The sequence below is a fragment of the Arachis duranensis genome, chromosome 7, assembly GCF_000817695.3.
Source record: "Arachis duranensis cultivar V14167 chromosome 7, aradu.V14167.gnm2.J7QH, whole genome shotgun sequence".
Lineage (NCBI taxonomy): Eukaryota > Viridiplantae > Streptophyta > Magnoliopsida > Fabales > Fabaceae > Arachis > Arachis duranensis.
Window position 1 is genome coordinate 14,459,072 of NC_029778.3, and position 17,374 is coordinate 14,476,445.

General features: G+C 27.7%; 1 long non-coding RNA gene across 2 annotated transcripts; it reads left to right on the forward strand.

Moving 5' to 3' along the window:
• Window positions 1–6,320: 6,320 nt before the first annotated feature.
• On the forward strand, window positions 6,321–14,288 carry LOC110273956 (uncharacterized). 2 transcript variants are annotated; one of them, XR_008001563.1, is made up of 6 exons: window positions 6,321–6,761; window positions 6,913–7,061; window positions 7,934–8,043; window positions 12,434–12,613; window positions 13,325–13,451; window positions 14,207–14,288. It is a non-coding gene; the product is annotated as an uncharacterized LOC110273956 (long non-coding RNA). The 2 variants fall into 2 exon arrangements; XR_008001562.1 differs by lacking the exon at window positions 7,934–8,043 and adding an exon at window positions 9,371–9,480.
• Window positions 14,289–17,374: the final 3,086 nt, after the last annotated feature.

A 17,374-nucleotide genomic window follows, 5' to 3' on the forward strand; every position in this document is an offset into this window, starting at 1 on the left:
AAGCCACGAAGGAAGGAAAAAAAACTACAAAGAAACTATTAACGGAGCACTAATAACAACACACAATATTTAAATTAAAAAACAATAATATTGTCAATTTATTACAATTTAATATTTTAAATTCAACAACATTGAAATTAAACTTAAGATGTGTTGGAATCAAATTTGAGATGTGAAGTGCGATGCATCTAAGGCAGTCTTAGAGAATGATCCAGCGGCCAATATGAGAATTTTTCTGTGGGCTCCGACAACGCACGCCATGATGCTCCCATCACAGACATGGCCTCAAATACGACCCTCTTGAAGGCTTGTTCCGTGTGATTTCTTAGACTTACCAACTACGGTCTTTGAAGACGAACAATATGAGGAAGACAGTTGGCGCGACGGCGATTGGGGTATCCGGCGTGGATTCGGTCTTTGCGCCATGGACAATTTGAGTCGAAAGGAGGAGTATTTTGATTCGAAAAACGATTTTAAAATTAGAGTGAATGCCCTATTTGGTTCTTGACAATTATTTCGAAAGGATAACGAGGCTTTTAAAAAAAACACCTAACTCTGTCCCTGATAATTTTTTTTAGGATTGATTAGTCTTTGTGCCAAAAAAAACATTGATTTTTTTGGCACAATGACTAATCCCATAAAAATAAAGCTCAGGAGCTGGGTTGATATTTTTTTGTCAAGGGTCTCGTTGTCTTTTGAGATAATTGTGTCTGAGGCTATTTTGGAGTTTTCTCTTAAAAGTACGTTGAATTTTAGGGACAATTAGAATATGTTGGATACAATTTAGTTAGATACAATTAAAATATGTTAGATGTTCAATTTATTAATATGTAGATAATTAAATTTTTAAATTATTAAAAAAAAAATTTATTGAATAATTTGAGTGGAGTATTTTTTAATTTTATTAGATTACATTTTTAACTCATTATTCAAATTTTTAATTGTTTATCAAGCCGAACCCATGAAGTAATGAATTGATACTTTTTCTGTTACCCATACACAAATGACTAAGCTGAAATGATTAATAAATATTGGTGATACAATATAATGTGCGTTTGGTATTAAAATTTGAACTAAAGTAATTTTATAAAAAATAATTTTATGGAATTAATTTTGGGTAAAAATGAATTTGTGCTAATATGATTTATATTTGATAATTTTATATCAAAATTAATTTTTAATAAAATAAATATTATTTAAATAATATTAGATAAAATTATTTTTAAATAAATAATTACTAAAAAACATAATATTAAATTATGGTGTTATCTTTTTAAGTATATTTAATTTTTTTATATTTTTTAGTATGTTTTTTATATAGTATTGTTTTTCTAGTACCTTTTCAAAGACATCTATATTTTAAATGTGCTTTTCATGTTAATTTTATTGAATATATGAACTACTCTATCATGTATTTTGTGTGTTTATGCCATTTTCCTATTATTGTTATTATTTCTTTTAAAAAAAATAATGCTACTTAATAACAACAGAAAAATTTGTAAAAAAATAATATTTATTAGTAAATATTTATTTTTTTTATTAGAAGATAAAAGTGCCATTTTTTTAAATTAACTTTTGTATAAATAATTGTATTTTTTTATAACAACGTCTGTCATATAAATAGGTGATCTTGTAAATTCTCAATATAGTGTTTTATACAAAGGTCAGCAATTTTAGTAAAAAAAGTGGAGAATTAGTAGTCTTGATTCAAATATTAAAAAAATATATTAGTAATCTAACATTTTTCTTTGATTTATAATTCATGTATCTGGTTCAATCCTTTCATTTCTTTTATACGGTATAGTATGAAAAAGTAACAATAATTAGCTCATTGAAAATGCATTAAAAAAAAAGGGTGTACATTACCATCATCAACATTAACATGGCGTTTGGAAATAATTTGGAATTCAATCCCTATGAGAAGTAAATTTAATTCTAATGTTTAAAATAAAAATAATTAAATTAGTTTAGATGAAATTTAATTTAATTTAATTTTTTTAAATTAATTCCGATCCAAATAGGGAATTTTATTTTATTTTATTTTATTTAAAATTTAAAACGTTTAAAATGTCTTTATAATTTAATTACTTTTTTTAACTTTTTTCATTTATTTTCTCTTAATGCCTCCCACCTTTTAATATATATACACTTTCTCTTCTCTCATCATTTTCATTCTCTTCTCTTTTCTTTCCTTCAAGTTCCTTAATATAATATATACTTATTTTTTCTGAAAGATCTACTACATAATAGGGGTGTGCATGGGTCGGGTAAAACCGGGTTTGATGTGACCCAGATCCAACCCGAAATAAATACTGTGCCCATTTATTAGACCTGAACCTGACCCTAAATCCGATGAAATCTATACATTTTCGGGCCACGATTATACCGGGTAAAAATCGAGTGAAATCGGGCCGTTAACATTACCTTACCTTGATACCTTCTTATAAGCTAGCATGTAAAAATATCCAAATTTCCAATACTCCAACCATTATTTGACATGGTAAAATTCACTTAAAAAAATATAACAATAACCAACTATTCTCTAAAATTAAAGCATAACCATAATCAATACTAATATTGTCTAATAACACCAAATATTTAAATTAATACAAATAACACAATATTATGTATTAATTAGTCTAAAATCTTATGCATTTTAAACATAAAATATTAACTTATAGTCTTATAATAACTAATAACACAAAATATTAAGGTTTACAATACTTAAATTCCACATAAGAATAGTCATCATCCATCACTAATAACACAAAATATTAATTGTGTATGATGACCGGGCCATCAGGCCGATTTCGGGTGACCCAAGCCATGGCCCGGACCCTATGACCGGGTCTATTTTTAAAACCCTTACCCGTCTCTAGACCCGGTGAAATAACACCAAATTATCCCCTAAAGTGTTGGGAGCCGGGTCGGACCATGCACACCCCTACTACATAGATTTAAAAAATATCCACACGTATAAATTTCATGTGTTTAACTTAAATTAATGATACTAGGCGTTTGCCAAAATGTCTAAACATTTTAAGTAAAATTGTGTCAATTACGACACTAGCAAAAAGTGACATAATTTTGTTTTATTTTAAATTTTAATAACATAAATTAGTTGTTATAATTTATCGTTAATGACTAACTTTTTTTTACTTGCTATATCGTTGGACCACTCAACAAGTTAATTCTTAACATGTTTTTTGTTATTGGTTTATTGGTGGAAGAAGAACCATTTAATTTTTTTAATTAATAATAATGTTTTTGAAATTTAGTCTTTTTAGATTGATCTAATTTTTGTTTTTCTTTTAAATGAACAAATTTTAATAAAAAAATTTAGTTAAAAGATAACTTTTTTAATTATTTTATGTAATTTAATAAATAAATATATTTATTATTTAAATATAATGTTATATTAATAAAAGATAAAGTTATCTATTATAAAATTTTAATTTATTTCATAAATATTCTAAACAATGAAATTCAATTCTATAATTTTATTAATTTATTTCAAACATTAAAATTTAATTTAATTTAGACTAAAATTTAATTTTTAATAAAATTCAATTCAATTCTACACCATTAAAAATTTTTAATGAGGGTGTAAAATGTTATTAATTAGCTTGTCAAATATTTTATATTTGACTAACAAGGTGTGATTAAATGATAAATTATTAAAGATCATCATGCCATGTCCACACATACTAAGTTACTAATCCAAATAATTAATATCCACCAATAATAATCGCTCCAACCACTTTTGATTAATTAATCTATAAAAAAAAAGTGTTATCAAGATGACGAGATCTCACCCAACCATAATTGAAATAATAAAGCCAAATTAGCTATCCTCATAAAAGTTATATAATATTGCTTTCACTTTTCTTTCTTTGGTTCTCAGCTGAACTTGAACTAGTTGCGTTTGTTGTATGTTCCGGTCAATGTACACCAAACACATTAAAAATGAACCAGGTAGTCCATAATGAATGACCAAAAACATTTATAATAATACTTTTGGAAGTGGTTCTGGTATTCCGCCGTATCGAAGCAGAATTTTGTTGTTCCATTCAATCCAGCTATTAAGATTTATTATAAAGTATTCATACGGTAGAGATATATGGAAGTCTTCATCGAGTGAAAACAATGAAAAAGAAGTTTATGGAGGTCACGCAACTTGTTAGAGTTAAACCCCAAAATGGTCCTTGAGATTGGCGTTTTGCACTGAAATCGTCTCTGAGATTTCAATTGCATCAATTACGTTCCTGAGATAGAAAAAAATGCACCATAGTAGTCCCTGACCCATTTTCCATTAACGACGTGATGACATGGCATGATGACGTGGACTGTAAGTGACACGTGTCTCTTCATGATTTGGCCACGTGTAATGGTAGGATGATGTGGTGACCAATGACATGTGACATGCTGACGTGGATAGTTGTGCCACGTGTCACAATGTTATTTGGCCACGTGTCCAGTTGTGCCATGTGTCACAACAGTATTCGTCCATGTGTCATCCATTATGTCATCGTTGTATATGCACCAAATTAGTCCCTCACTTTGCATTAAGTAACTCATTTTAGTCCTTGAAATTGAATGTCGTGCACCAAACTAGTCCCTTCACCAATTTTTTCTCATTTTTTAAATTTAAAATTTTAATATCTTGGATACACTAATTTCAATTCTATTTTTTCATATATCGTTTAAATACAAGTGCTTTTATAAAAAAATTTAGGATTTTAGTTTTAATTATATAATTTTTTTAATAATTTAATATTGGTAAATTTTGTAATATATAGGTATGTTATTATAAAAAAAATAATTATATGATTTATTAGACACATTTTTTTCATAAAAAAATATGTGTTTTTAACAAGAAATTAATAATTAAAATAAATATTTTTTTCTTATGAAATACACATTTTCGTTATGTATAAATGAGTTAGATTGAAGGCACTTCAACCACCCTCACTACCACTTTTGATCTCTGCAGTCTAGACGAAAGAGGTCGGAGATGATAATGAGGGAAGCTTGAAATGCCTTCACGTCAACTCTAAGACGGCGGCTATTAGAGGTATCCGCAAGAAAAAAAATATTTTATAAAAGTACTGAAAGAGGTTGGAGATGGTAGTGAAGGTGCTTGAAAAGCCTCCACGTTAACTCCAAGTCGGCGAATAGGGTATTCGCAAGAGAAAAAACATTTTATAAAAACACTTTTATTTGAAGAACATGTGAAAAAATAGAATTGAAATTAATGCATTCAAAAATATTGAGAATTTTGAATTTATAGAAAAAAAATGAGAAAAAATTGGTGAAGGGACTAGTTTGGTGCACGACATTCAATTTCAGGGACTAAAATGAGTCACTTAATGCAAAGTGAGGGATTAATTTGGTGCATATACAACGATGGCATAATGGATGACACGTGGACGAATACTGTTGCGACACGTGGCACAACTGGACACGTGGCCAAATAACATTGTGACACGTGGATCAACTATCCACGTCAGCATGCCACGTGTCATTGGTCACCACATCATCCTACCATTACATGTGGCCAAATCATGAAGTGACACGTGTTACTTACAGTCCACGTCATCATGCCATGTCATCACGTCGTTAATGGAAAATGGGTCAAGGACTACTATGGTGCATTTTTTTCAATCTCAAGGATGTAATTGGTGCAATTGAAATCTCAAAGACGATTTCAGTGCAAAACGCCAATCTCAGGAACCATTTTGGGGTTTAACTCCAACTTGTTAAGAAGTTATAAAGTACATACAGATGGAAAATGTCTGTTGTGTACAGATGTACAGGAAATTGGCTCGTCCTTTGTAGGCACAGTGTTTATTCATATGTCTAAAAAGTACAACAATTTTATACTTATTAAATATGTCATATTTTTATAAATAATTTAATTTTATTAAATATAAATTAAAAATCTATTAATATATAATAAGTATGTAGTAGATAGTTAGTTGATTGACAAGTGTTATAGCTAAATATTTGACAAGTGTCAATTTTGTTTAGTTGACAAATGGCATAGATAAAATAAGAATTTAAAAATCATTTCAGTTATTCTTATTATTTTAACATTAATTCAAAATTAATGCTGTAAATGGTTATTTGCTAGATTGTTTTCAATATGTTGTGTAAAAAGAATGATCAAGTTGAGCGCAATCTTTCTGTTTTTGATATCAAAATTTGAAAACAAATTTTAAGCGCCAAATTTGAAAACAATTCTTTTTTAGATTCTCTCTTTGTCTTTTTCTCTTCTTTTATACTTGCGTTCTCTTTCTCTCTGATTGAGTACACAAATAGAATGGTGGTTCAAAATATATGGAGATATCACAAGCGAGGAAGAAGAAGCAAAGAGCTCGCTGCTGATGGAAGCAGTAACGGTGACTGCTGATAATACAAAAAGGAGAGAGAGACAGAGAAATGCAGAACAAAGCAGAGAAGATGATAACAACAGAGTGACAAAAGCAAGCACGACCGAAGAAGGAGAAGAAGGTGGTAACGACGGTGATGGATTGAGAAAGAAGGAGGCTACGTCGAGAGAGAAAGGAAGAGGATTGAGGTGACGACGATGGTGGAGGCCACGACGCAGCATCACAGCCGCTTCTTTACCGATGGCGGCGGCGGGTGCTGCAAATGCGTCGAAACAGTTCGTTACGACGTCGTTGTACATTGGGGATCTGGACCCTGAGGTCGATGAGAACCTCTACGATTTGTTCGACCAGGTCGGACAAGTGGTTTCGGTTTGTTTGCCCTCACCGTTTTCTCTAAATTATTTTTGTTTTGTTTTGTTTGTTTGAGTTTATTTTTTCTTTTTCTATGATTGTTTGTATGAACAGATGGGGTGTCTTTTTCTAAATTGTTTTGTTTTGTTTGTATGAACAATTTGTTTAGGAAGTTCTCCGGCTGTTGTTGCAGAACAAAAGCGACCCCTTGGATTTTTATGCTGAAAGAAGAGAAGAGAAAATGCTTAGTCCACAGATGGAGGCATTTGGTTTAGGCAGTTACTTGAACACTCGCTGATTTGTGTGTGAACTACTTTGGTAAGAACAATGCCTTGAGATGAAGATTAATTCTTTGTGTTTGTATGTTTTTGAAATAAGGAAAAACAGGTTGAGAGCAATCTTTTCTGATTGGGATTGTCCGTGACTCCTTCAAAGGAAGTTGTTAGTTTAGTACTTTTATCCAATATCAACAACTTAAAAGAATTCATTTTCGATAATTGGAATATGCAAAATAGATCTTTAGTTGTGGTTTCTAATTGTGGAACTTAGGTAAACTTAAATAGTAAAACTCAATTCAAAATAGATTTGGTGAGTAAACATGTAAACTTTAGAAATTGATACCCTTTCCGTATCCACTGCATCATTGTAGCTACAAGTTGTGGCTATTTGTATACGTTTCTTAACCAGAACTAATGAATTATCCAATTTGTATGGCTATTTTCAGTCCAGATTATTTGGAAGAGGATCTGAAGTGTGTGACTGCCGAAAACCAAAAATTGGCTGAAATGCTCTTTATGTGCTTGCCAAAATGATTTCATCTCTGGGTTTATTATTGCCTTTTAATTTTCTAAAACTTTTCCTTACAAAAGAACTAGAAGTAGATGGCATCCATGTTGTGTCTGTTGAAGTAGATCTCAATTATCTTCTCTTTTGCTGGAAAACTTAGTTATTGTACAGTCATCTTTGACATAAATATTCATAGACTTAAATATTAGCCTCTCAACTATGTTATATATTTTTTGAAAGTTTATATAATTCTGCTTTGGCTTGCTGTTGAACATTGGAAAGTTACATTTTTATTTAAGATAACAATATAAGAAAACAGGAAAATTAATTGGACTCTTTTCTTCTCCTACCTTTATTATGTATGTGTCCTACTATGTTGTTTTAATTGTGTGTTTTTACCTTAGATGACAGTTAATACAATTGATTCTGGGACCAAAGCTTTTGATTTTTGGCCTTGCGTGAGAATGATGATAGCACCACAAATACACCATCTATTTCTCCTAACAATCATCAGGTACGAACATTACTTTTAATTTTGTTACATTTGTTTCTCTTTTAATTTATGTAATTTTAAACCATAGATCAGTGATTCAGTGTTAGTGTTATTATTATTCTGGAATTTCAAAAAATTAAGGTTTTTTATTTGAAATGCATAATGAATTTTATATTATCTTTAAACTTAAAGCAAGACATTTATTACTATTACCACCAAAAAGAACGTAATGATAATTATGTGCTAAAAAATCAGGGTAGTAAATTCAGTGTTAGTCTAAATCTTATTATGTTTGGTGTTTCCTTACTTCTTTTATTATTGTATTTAGGCTTTTAGTAAATTTTAAAGTTTACTTATTCCAATAGTATTTAACTGTTTATGTATCTGATGGCAAAGCATTGATTTAGTGTGTATATATATATATATATATATACTCTTAACAATAAGTACTCAAGTTGCTAAGGAGATAAATTCTTTCATATGCCTTGAGATGAAAATTAATTCTTTGTGTTTGTATGTTTTTGAAATAAGGAAAAACAGGTTGAAAGTAATCTTTTCTGATTGGGATTGTCCGTGACTCCTTCAAAGGAAGTTGTTAGTTTAGTACTTTTATCCAATATCAACAACTTAGAAGAATTCATTTTCGATAATTGGAATATGCAAAATAGATCTTTAGTTGTGGTTTCTAATTGTGGAATTTAGGTAAACTTAAATAGTAAAACTCAATTCAAAATAGATTCGGTGAGTATACATGTAAACTTTAGAAATTGATACCCTTTCCGTATCCACTGCATCATTGTAGCTACAAGTTGTGACTATTTGTATACGTTTCTTAATCAGAACTAATGAATTATCCAATTTGTATGGCTATTTTCAGTCCAGTACTGATTATTTGGAAGAGGATCTGAAGTGTGTGACTGCCGAAAACCAAAAATTGGCTGAAATGCTCTTTATGTGCTTGCCAAAATGATTTCATCTCTGGGTTTATTATTGCCTTTTAATTTTCTAAAACTTTTCCTTACAAAAGAACTAGAAGTAGATGGCATCCATGTTGTGTCCGTTGAAGTAGATCTCAATTCTCTTCTCTTTTGCTGGAAAACTTAGTTATTGTACAGTCATCTTTGACATAAATATTCATAGATTTAAATATTAGCCTCTCAACTATGTTATATATTTTTTGAAAGTTTATATAATTCTGCTTTGGCTTGCTGTTGAACATTGGAAAGTTACATTTTTATTTAAGATAACAATATAAGAAAACAGGAAAATTAATTGGACTCTTTTCTTCTCCTACCTTTATTATGTATGTGTCCTACTATGTTGTTTTAATTGTGTGTTTTTACCTTAGATGACAGTTAATACAATTGATTCTGGGACCAAAGCTTTTGATTTTTGGCCTTGCGTGAGAATGATGATAGCACCACAAATACACCATCTATTTCTCCTAACAATCATCAGGTACGAACATTACTTTCAATTTTGTTACATTTGTTTCTCTTTTAATTTATGTAATTTTAAACCAAAGATCAGTGATTCAGTGTTAGTGTTATTATTATTCTGGGATTTCAAAATATTAAGGTTTTTTATTTGAAATGCATAATGAATTTTATATTATCTTTAAACTTAAAACAAGACATTTATTACTATTACCACCAAAAAGAACATAATGATAATTATGTGCTAAAAAATCAGGGTAGTAAATTCAGTGTTAGTCTCAATCTTATTATGTTTGGTGTTTCCTTACTTCTTTTATTATTGTATTTAGGCTTTTAGTAAATTTTAAAGTTTACTTATTCCTATATTATTTAACTGTTTATGTATGTGATGGCAAAGTATTGATTTAGTGTGTATACACACACACACACATATATATATATATACTCTTAACAATAAGTACTCAAGTTGCTAAGGAGATAAATTCTTTCATATGCCTTGAGATGAAGATTAATTCTTTGTGTTTGTATGTTTTTGAAATAAGAAAAAACAGGTTGAAAGCAATCTTTTCTGATTGGGATTGTCCGTGACTCCTTCAAAGGAAGTTGTTAGTTTAGTACTTTTATCCAATATCAACAACTTAGAAGAATTCATTTTCGATAATTGGAATATGCAAAATAGATCTTTAGTTGTGGTTTCTAATTGTGGAACTTAGGTAAACTTAAATAGTAAAACTCAATTCAAAATAGATTCGGTGAGTAAACATGTAAACTTTAGAAATTGATACCCTTTCCGTATCCACTGCATCATTGTAGCTACAAGTTGTGGCTATTTGTATACGTTTCTTAACCAGAACTAATGAATTATCCAATTTGTATGGCTATTTTCAGTCCAGTACTGATTATTTGGAAGAGGATCTGAAGTGTGTGACTGCCGAAAACTAAAAATTGGCTGAAATGCTCTTTATGTGCTTGCCAAAATGATTTCATCTCTGGGTTTATTATTGCCTTTTAATTTTCTAAAACTTTTCCTTACAAAAGAACTAGAAGTAGATGGCATCCATGTTGTGTCTGTTGAAGTAGATCTCAATTCTCTTCTCTTTTGCTGGAAAACTTAGTTATTGTACAGTCATCTTTGACATAAATATTCATAGACTTAAATATTAGCCTCTCAACTATGTTATATATTTTTTGAAAGTTTATATAATTCTGCTTTGGCTTGCTGTTGAACATTGGAAAGTTACATTTTTATTTAAGATAACAATATAAGAAAACAGGAAAATTAATTGGACTCTTTTCTTCTCCTACCTTTATTATGTATGTGTCCTACTATGTTGTTTTAATTGTGTGTTTTTACCTTAGATGACAGTTAATACAATTGATTCTGGAACTAAAGCTTTTGATTTTTGGCCTTGCGTGAGAGTGATGATAGCATCACAAATACACCATCTATTTTTCCTAACAATCATCAGGTACGAACATTACTTTCAATTTTGTTACATTTGTTTCTCTTTTAATTTATGTAATTTTAAACCATAGATCAGTGATTCAGTGTTAGTGTTATTATTATTCTGGGGTTTCAAAAAATTAAGGTTTTTTATTTGAAATGCATAATGAATTTTATATTAACTTTAAATTTAAAGCAAGACATTTATTACTATTACCACCAAAAAGAACGTAATGATAATTATGTGCTAAAAAATCAGGGTAGTAAATTCAGTGTTAGTCTCAATCTTATTATGTTTGGTGTTTTCTTACTTCTTTTATTATTGTATTTAGGCTTTTAGTAAATTTTAAAGTTTACTTATTCCAATAGTATGTAACTGTTTATGTATGTGATGGCAAAGCATTGATTTAGTGTGTATACACACACATATATATACTCTTAACAATAAGTACTCAAGTTGCTAAGGAGATAAATTCTTTCATATGCACTTATACATTATGCTTTTGTTTGTGTGAAGAAGAATCATTATATGAGTTCATAATAACTGTATTGCTTCAAAAGAAAATCATCCCTTTTAAACTAAAGATTTTTATTTGGCTTTTTTACTTCAAACTGAGGAGAAACCGATTCTGGAAAATGCAGCTTTTAGGATTCTAATTGCTTTTGCTTGCCCCAGTAAACTTGAAAATAAAACATGGTGTTTTAACAATATAAGACAACATCTTTGTTTCAGACGTTGGAAAATTTTCATTTCTAATTTTACTGTCTTTTTGTGAGATTTAACTATACCATATATCCTTGTCCTTTTTAATGCTAGAATTGTTGTCGTGACAACATAACCATTTTAGTTGTTTTATTTTATTTGTTTTAAAAATAAGCTAAAAATGATAACTAAGCATGTCTTCTTGAGTAGGCGTTCCTACGCTCTATTCGATTCATGGTTTCTGTCTAAACTATAATTGTTGGGATAAATAAATAAATAAATATGCATTGCAGCTATTCTATTTGTGTTTAGTAGAATTATCCATATGCTAGCTGATTTTTCTTTCAAGCATTTATATTTAAGGCTTCAATTCAATTTCCATGTTGTTTTACTAATAGTTAAAATACAGATAAAATGCATAGGATAAAATGTTCAATTCAATAACTCTATACAAGGAACACTTAGGATCACAGATAAAATGTTTAATGGTTTTTTTAAATTTGATACACAAAATTATCTAACAGCACTATTTTTTATCCCTCATTTTATAGAAGTGTCTTAGATAAATATTTGTTTTTGCTTATCTTGCTTCATCATGGAAGTGTTTATTTATTGTACTTGACAAACTTTTATGCTCTTTGAAAGTGTTTTGAATTTTATTGATTGTGCTAAGTAGTACTACTACCATTCTAAAGTTGAATCATTCTAAATTAAACTGAATTTAGTCTTGGAGACATGAACTACCAGATGATAACTTGAAAGTTTAGGTGTTTAGATATACTAATATATACATTGTGCTTATGGTTGTTCGATAATATGCATTTTCAGGTGGTCGCACCAAAGACAAAGGTTACTGCCAGAAATCATAAACCAAGAAGCATTCACTTTCCGTCTTCATTTAATAGCAAATCAGGTTCATTTTTTCCAGGACAGAAATATTGGTAGCCTTAATCCGTAAGGGAGCAATAAGGACGGCTAGATATCTAACGTCTTTAAGGGATATCAAAGGTTAGTACATTGAAATCTGCTCTTTTTCTGTGGTACTCTTAGTTATTTGTTACAGGCGTACAGCTTTGGGTCTGAGGATTTTTCCTCCAAATAACACTTTGATATGTTTGTAGATGCATTCAGGATATAATACATTGATACAATCTATTAAAACCGAATTTAAAGGTTGTGGTTTTGCCTTTTTTGTGAGTAGTGCAATATATTCAAATGCATTGTTAATTGAGTAGGCCATTTTTTTATAACTGGTATTTTGACCCGTTTCTCTACTACAGCTAGCATGAATGTCTGTCTTTTATATACGTTACAATGGAAACTATATTTTCCTTTAGGAAGTAATTGAAACCCAATAATTCTGATCTGAAAACACTTGATTTATGTGATGCAATTTTCAGCAAAAATAGTTCTATTGACTTGAATATAATGTTATGATTCTTTCAGTTCCAACTTTATTTGTGGTGTAGAAGTATTTTATATATTTCTCTAACTAAGAAATAGTGAAATAGCAACCTTTAATGCCATCTTCAATTTCAAGTAACTCTCTACCCTGTGTTCCCTTCTTTTCTTTGTTTTTCATATCACCATTGAAAGTTGTTTATTTTTTTTAACATTGTTTTATTCCAAATTTGGAATATCTTAATAAGATTCTATATTTTTCATTATTGCATGTTTGATTGGTGAGAATTGAGAATTGAGGTAGGTCTTTTTGTGCAGTGGGACAAAATCTCAATTATCTTGGAGAGTAGAAAAATCCTTCATCATTAGCTTTGTGTCCAGCAACTAAGAACTGCATATCAACATATAAGAATATCACTCATGCCATTCATTATGCTTCTCCTTGGTAAAGTTGCTTTCTTTTCGCTAATGTTAATTTAACTATCGGTTTTCAAGTGCTCTTTAGCATTCTCAGTTATCTTATTTTTGGTCCATGTATGTACCATCATATAGTATATATATCTAACAGTAATTTTTTATATAGGGTGTATAAATTTTCAAATTAAACCCACTAGAACTTAATTTCATAAAAACACTTCATATATATTCTCTAACTAATTGAAATGTCACAAGGTAACAATAGTTTCTTTTATATAGTTTTTTTGTATTATTTGAAATTTCAGCACATTGCAAATCTTGCAACAAATTTTTGGTAAGATGTGTCAATAAGCATTTCAGTTAAGCTAAGTAAGGTAACTATATAAAAGAAACAAATGTGAAGGGAAGAATTAGTATTTGGTTTCATTTTCTATCTTCCATTATTGATTTTATATTTTGTTCTTATTCAGTGATATTATTTGAAAAAAGAACAGTATATGAAAAAGTGAAAGTATGGTATAACAATAGAAAATACCAAATCTATCGTTGATTTTACCTTAAAAATAGAGAATTGGTTTATGTGAAGGGAAGATTGAAATATATTCTTATTTTTGTTTTTTATTTTCACTATTTATCTAACAAAATTGAGAACAAAACCAAACAAATGCTTGAATTTTTCAATTTTGAGTAATTAAGTTCATTTCAGTTTGCGCTAATAAATCATTTGGTTCAAATTAGTTTTCACATAACCTTTTGTGACTAATATTTGTGTTTTTCTTTCAGGCTCATCTTCATGAGTGGAAAGCTGTATGGAATGCAAAGATAATATCTTGATCCGATCGTTATTAGAAGTACCAAAATGAAATTAAGGACTAACAAGCAGATTATGGATTGATACTATTCCGTAATGAAATTTTCTGCTAACAATTACGTCTTGGTGATTCTATTTTTTGAAAAGCTTTCAAGCTTAATGGGTCATCAAAATTTCTCTGTATAGTGTTTGTACACTTTTCATTTTAAGAGTATTACTAAGTTACTTAAAGATTAGATTAAGAATTTGGTCCCTCAAAAATACATTTGACATGAGTTTAAAAAGAATTGTGGTATTTTCACTCTTAATTGACAATTCTAAAGTCTTCTTTAGATTAATATTTTGGATTTTCTTCTTCTTATATTTAGCATGAGACTTTACCTACATTAATATTTTAGATTATTAAGTTTTATCGATTTATTTATTTGTTTAAATTTTATGATTTTAAATTCTTTGATGTAACTAATATTGTATATGTTCTGCTTTTAAGTTTGATCTTTTTGACATTATAAATTCACGGTGACCCATAGACCTTCATTCCAAGTCTCAATGTATATTGTTATTATTGCTTGCTAATTGTTTAGCTCCAATAACATTGGTATTATTGTGAGTATATTAGAATTGGACATAAAAAATTAAGTCTTCCTATTATCCTTAACTTGGTGTTGGTGTGTGACTGTGTGATGGATTTGGTGGAGAGTTAAATTAAATTATAATACATTTCAAATTTTACTGTCTTTTGTGAGTTTATTGTTTATAGTTAATATTTATTATATGTATAATTAGAATATAAACTACTTTTATAAAAGTTTTAATTTGTTTGGATTTATAACAGTAACAGAGTAATAATATTTATTTAAACACATCTACATAATAACTTTTATATTTAAGTGGAATTCATTAATATAAACTCAAAAAATAATAAGATTATTTTAGCCTTTATAAATAAATAATGCAATAATATTATATTTTATACAATAAATTTTTATTTTAAAAATTTTTTCAAATTAAAAATAATAATTATTAATATTAATAAATAGATATCAATAAATTAATTTAGTCATTTTTCTCAATTACAAAAATCTTACTTCCAATATGAACTAGTGACTAAATTGATAGATTTTTTTAAAAGTCAACGTCCAATTGAATATGTTATGGTCATCTATGTTATGATATCAGTTAATATTTTACATCATCAATCACAATAAATAATTATGTTTTTGAGGTTATATATTGTGAAAAAATAATCAAATATAATTTGATTAATAAAATTTTAATTATTTAAAATTTACGAAATTTATGGATAATTTTGTTTGATTGAATATTTAGTGATGTTTTCTTTTTTTTTTATAAAGATATACGTATTTTTTATTCTTTTTACTTTTTTATTCAAAACATTTTTTCTTAAAATAATTAGAAAAATAAAAAGGCCAGTATTTCTATATATTATATAGGAAAAATAAAAATTTAATAATTACCCTTCAAATTGGATTTTAATAAGTATTGTCAATGTTAATTTTACTCATAATTACATAATTTTAAGGTGTGTAAAATTACTATTGTAGATTTAAAAATAGTTATTACAGGTAAATCACAATGTTTTTTAGATATTTTTCGCTTTTATAAATCGCAACGGTTAAAACTGTTACAATATAAAAAATGTAAATTATATTACTGAAAGGAAATAAAAAATATGATATGTAAGTGACAAAAATAATATATAATTAATAAACATAATTAAATCAAAGATAGAAAAGAAATTTAAAAATATTGTAAGGACATTATATATAGAGTATTTTAGGAGTTCATCACTTAACATATGCTGAGCTAATTGTACAACAAACTAAAATAAAATAATGTGGTCATCATCCAAACTTTTTAAATAATTATATAAAAATTAACAATAATAGAAGAGAAAGAGTAAGAGATATAAAATTATGTGAAAGAAGATAAAGAAGATATATGGAGTAAATTTTAGTTTATGTAGTAAATTAAACATGATTAGAAGTGAGAATAAAAAAATAATGAATTGTGTTTTATTAATTAATTTATATTTATTAAAAAATATTACTATTAAAAACATAAAATAATCTATATAGATATAAAGAATAAAGGAGATAAAAAGATAAGGCTAAACACTATATAAGAAGAATAATAAATTAAAAAAAGTGATGTGGTAATAGAAAAAGAATTTGGATCTTTTAAATTTTGTATTTTTATCTTAGAGGGTAAAGTATGATCTCTCGCCCTCTTATGTTTTCTCTTGGTTTCACTTACAAAATAAATTGTGAACGATTACACTTTATCCTCTAAAGTAAATTAAAATCCCAAATTTGGAGAATCCAAATTCCTAGAAAAATTATAAAATGATCATTTTACTAAAATATTTATGTGATAAATTAACAATATTAGAAGCTTTCTAATATATTAAAAGTTTATTGTGTCATTATTAAACTTTTAAAAATAAATTGATATATAGATAAATAAACAAAAAAAATTTCATATATAAAATAAAATTTATTCTCTAAATATGATATGCAATATTAAAATTCAAATAATTGATATGAGTTAACATTTTTTTATACTATTATTTTTTAAAAATAATTAGATAATTTAATTTGTGAAATTATAAAATTAATACTAAATTGATTATATAAATGTTATTTTCTATGACAGCATAAATATAATTCGAAAATAAATGCTTTTTTTATATTGTTATAAATTAAATTTATGAATGATATAATAATTTTATATGAAATTAAAAAATTTATGTGTAGTTCACTCGTTATAAAATTATTTTAAATTCTCTTTTTATATAATAGATAGATTATTTTAAAAATAAATATGCAAATAAACATTTATAACAAATGGCAACTGAAAAAAAGAATTTAATTATACCAACAATTAAGGATCCAAGTAGTAAGGAAATTAATAGTTTGAATTGCTTGGTTTTTTTTTTTTTGAAATAATAATTATTTGAAATATTACATATAAATTACAAAGCACGCTTTTCCTTTCTTTTTTAAGCTGGTCATTCTGGACATTTTATGCTTTACATAAGGTTAAATTTGTTCATAAATTACTAACTACACGACAATATTTTATCGGAAAATTGATTGTACATGGAACATCAAAGTTCC